We start from the raw sequence: 4916 nt of genomic DNA on the forward strand, positions 1-4916 counted from the left end.
CATATGAGATAATCAAAGCAGTATTGAAGACTTGAGTCAAATCCTACAATCATTTGAGCATACTATGGAATATAACTTAAACATGTTTATATAGTACATGGAAGAAATCATACACATAGCTAAGGTAGCTGGGATTCGTATCTCAACTCCCTACAAATCACAATTTACTAACTACTAACTCATTCAGTCATTTTTACAAACACTCGGACTACACCTTCCAACATATACAACATACGTTGATTATAATAAGTATTTGGGCAAATCCTTTCGTCAAGGAAGTTTCATCTACGCAACAATCATATATCCACAATAGTTAAACATGGTAAGCATGAATAGACATTCTATACTCATTTAGACATTTTCACAAACACCTATGCTTCACAATATTACACAGCGTATGTTGGCATAACATGTATTAGGCCGAATCCTTCCGCCAAGAATTTGTTACACATACAACTAGCATATATACACGACAATTAATCATGGCAAACACAATTCCAAATTCCATACGTATACGATCCTTCCTACAAATACATGAAATACACTAAACGCAATATAGTTCATATATAATTGAAACGTGAAACAAACATCACATTTGGCATGTGAAATAGCATCCACGTCAGTAATAAATCATTAACTAACATTGAAAGCCTTGAAAACCATAACCTATATGTATATAGTCCGCACATTACGTCGGTAGACACATAACGAACTCAATTTGTCTATTAATACATCGGTTACAGCACAACGACAACCTACAGTACGAAATAGGTTAGCTATTTCATCTATTACACTATTTGAATCCCTAGAACGGATTAGGGTTAGGATTTCTTACCCAAGTACGAAGTCGAAATAATCAGATTAGCGACACAGACGTGGTAGCCAAGCCCGTGGAGCGATGAGATGGAATCCCAGGAACTCTCTCCCACTCTCTCTCTCACTTTCTCTCTTTTTCCTTCTCTCTTTGCTCTCTTCTCTCTCCTAGGTTTTCTAAATTCGTATGGAATGAGAGAATGAGGGTTTAAGACCCTTATATAGGCCTAGAACTAACAAAAATAGCCCCAAGGCCATGGTATACTTAGGTTTAACCTAATCGGGCTTATTCCGATCCAACGGAGCATTTCTGGAGGTCCTTTTGCTGAATGCGGTCGGACTTAAGCTCACAGATATTGGATCTTGATCAAGTTAAGTTTTCAGTCCGATCAAGTTTACAGATCGCCCATGGCGGACCAATTTCAATTCAATGGTCACGGAAACTCGATCAGGGCCACAAGCACTTTGACATGTGTGGGCCATCTTCCCTGATCCGAGGGTGAATTTGGGTCAGAATCCAATGTTCAGAATGCTTAAAATTGGCGCGCAAGCGACACGACTCAGATTACTTAAATTCATATTTAATTTCTAAATAAATTCACCTTTCTCACACTCTTCACTCCGGACGAAAGCAAATCATCACAGGACATCATCTGGACTTAATTTTTGAGATGATTGTCAAGTCCAACTAGGCGGTCATAATTGTTTAAGTTTATCGCAATCGGACTTTCGACGTGCTGTCAAGGTCCGTTACAGAATTTTTGAATGCTCCCATGAGCAACTGGGTTTAGAGTTGGATCTTAGATTTTAGGGTAACGTAGCGTTAACGATTCTATAAGTTTTGGGTCTTGCAGATCGTATTTAAAGTGGTTGGTGCTAATTTCACAGGTAATCTAGTTTAGTGCTAGTTAATCCTCGTTAATTTCTAAAGGATTTGGTCCTAAGTGGTTTCTGCTTGAGGTAGTGCTTGGGTTTCTGTATGGATTTTTCCGAGATGTTACATTTGAAGTGTAGTTTAAAAGTTTGTAGGGAACCTACCATTTCTTCAACTTTCATTTCATCAATATTCCTACTCTTCAATGGTTGTTACTTTGGGATTAAACCATTTTAGTAATGATCTCAGTATTTTCCTACAGATTTTAGGCACCAGAACCTTTTCTCCCAATCCACCCATGGAGTTGTAAATATTATTCAACTTTGTGAAAAACTCCATAAAGGTTTCATGCTCTTCCATTCTGAGACTTTTGAACTGTGAAGTCAGGAGTTGAAGTTTAGATCTCTTCACAGTGCTTGTGCCTTCATGGATTGTTTCCAATAGATCCCATGCTTCTTTGGATGTCCCACACATACTTATTTGATTGAAAATATCTTGGGACACGGCACAGTAGATGGCGTTCATAGCTTTAGCTTCAGTCGTTTGTTTTTCTTTATCGAACGTCATCAACTTTTCTTTAGGTTTGGATTTTGTGATGGTTGTGCCACTGTCAAGTACAACTTATTCAGATGGTGGCACATATCCACTTTCAACTATATCCCAAACATCATGATCCAAAGATCTCAGAAAGTAGTGCATCCTAGCCTTCCAGTATGCATAATTTGATCCATTAAACATTGAAGGTCTAGTGACCGATGAGCCCTCTCCTTTGGCCATATTCTCAACTTCAGTCAAGATCACTCTCTAGGCAGTGAAGCCCTTAAAGAGAGACCCCCTCTGATACCAATTGAAATAGCGGTGAAGACCGCTTTAGTTGAAGTAGGAATATGTCAATATGTCCTAGAGGGGGGTGAATAGGACTTTTTAAGATTTTATGGTCTATTTAAAATCATATTACACTAATCCTAACAACAGACACATGTTAAGATTACTCAAAAGTAACTTTACTGGCTTCCAAGCTTGGTAGAGGATCCAATCACAAATTACTTAAGAAGTAAATAATGTTCAAACTAGTTTATGATGGATATGACTGTGTAAGTGTGTGAGGTGTGATCACAGATATTTAGATATGAAAATATTAAATAAAATCACACAAACAAAAGAATAGTAATTTCAAACACAGTCATTTTTACAGTGGTTCAACTACTTGTCTACTCCACTCTCGGTAACTGCACTCAACCCTTGAGTGTACCGAATTTCACTAAGGAGGTTTCACAGCGGTTCACCTCAAACCTAAGGTTTTAAATCAGGTTCACCTTCAACCTTTACAACCTACACTGAGGCTGACTGTTTATGCTCTCACAAGCAAAGGTCAACACGACGCACCCACTTTTAGGCACACTGGCCAAGGATCTTCTATAAGACCCTATCAGAGGTTTTACACGGTTTACCTCAAACCCAAGGTTTTAACTAGTTCACCCCTAACCAGATGTTTATGCTCTCCACAGAGCAAGGGTCCACACAATACACGCACCACATACACTCCCGCCGGAGGCCTCCTTTGAGGGCTTGCAAGGGTGAGAAACACCTTAGACCCAATCCTATAGAGGAATGATTAAAGGGTCCTCTGGACTCTAGTTACTTATAGATAAGTGGATGAGTTCCATTCAGCTCGTTGATGAAGATCTCTTCCTTTATTGATAAAGAGTCTTATACTTCCTTGATCCGCAACTCAAATGATATACCAATATATGGCGACGGGTCGGATCAAGGTTATGATAGAATCCTACTCTCTAAATGTTTTCCTATTAGGAAGATAGATCGATTCTAATCATCTATGCATTCAAGGCATCCCAGCTTAATGATTTGTCATTAAGATAATAGCTGGAGGATCCTTGAATACAGAAGTTCATTCTCCAATCCACCCTATTGAATATTAATGATGAGGGTGGATTAGAGGATGAACTCCCTTGAGAGAAAGGGCTTTGGGTATATGATCTAAGGTAAAACACTCAAAAGCACTCTTTTCTTTCTCTACCAGCAACAATAAACAAGCTCTCTTTATATAGGCAAAAGGTTCCAATGGATATAAAATGGTCACATTTATGACAGAGTTCGATATCATCAAGTGGGGTCGATATCATCTAGCGTATACTCTCAATTGCATCGACTGGCCGCTCGATGACATAAACTCAAATGTCATACGCTTTTGAAACCTTTTGCTAACTAGTCGAGGGAATCGAAACACGCATCGACGTCATCAGATTTTGAACTCCGATATTATCGATGTGAGGTTCGATTCATCGACACTTGAAAATGAGAGAGACTTGTTATGAAATATTTCAGATTTTACAAGAATGATCGAAGGACCTTCGAGATCATCGAAATTTGAATGTCGATGATATCGATAGAGTGTCGAGGCATCAATAAATTCCAAGGATTTTCGTTTAAGCTTGTTGGACAGTTTGTCCCTGTTCGATGCCATCGAAACCTTACCAATATCATCGATATTTGAATATCGATTCTATCGAGTGCCCCTCGATCTTAGATAATTAATCCTAAAATAATTATTGGAGAACTTAGGTGCCCATGACTGATAACATCGAGAGCCTTCTGATATCATCAAGATTTGAACTTCGATGGTATCGAGAACGACTTCGATATATCAATGCACATGTGATTTTCTTAAGAAAAAATAGGGGCGCCAGATATCTGCCTGTCGATATTATCAAGCCACCTTCGATGGGCTCGAGATTCAAATATCGATATGTATATCGATACATCGATAATTCTATCCAGATAAGTATATGGTTGCTGGACAATTTTATCCTCATTCCAATAGAATCGATTCGTTCATCGAGGACATCGACAGCGCAAGTCGAGCATATCGAGATGTGTATCGATACAATCGACAGAGCAAGAAAACTTGAAGATTTTCTGATTTTTAAAAAAGTTTTCTCACTTATAAACCCTATAATGTTCTAATTTGTTTCAAGGGTTTTATCTACCTGGTGTTTTGGGACATGGGATTTGAGGCTTAGATTTACCTGAGGCGAGCTTGCACACATCCCGATTGAGGCAGACGCTTGAATTGATCTTCCTATGAGGCTCTGCAGTGTCCGACTCAACACTCATGCTAATTGACAAACCAAGGCACTTTCACCTATAACTAATGGAAAGTTGTTGTTCCTAGGGGATTCAACCGATGGACACTCTAGAGTATCATAGA

Source organism: Magnolia sinica, chromosome 1 (assembly GCF_029962835.1).
Source record: "Magnolia sinica isolate HGM2019 chromosome 1, MsV1, whole genome shotgun sequence".
In the NCBI taxonomy this organism is placed as follows: Eukaryota; Viridiplantae; Streptophyta; class Magnoliopsida; order Magnoliales; family Magnoliaceae; genus Magnolia; species Magnolia sinica.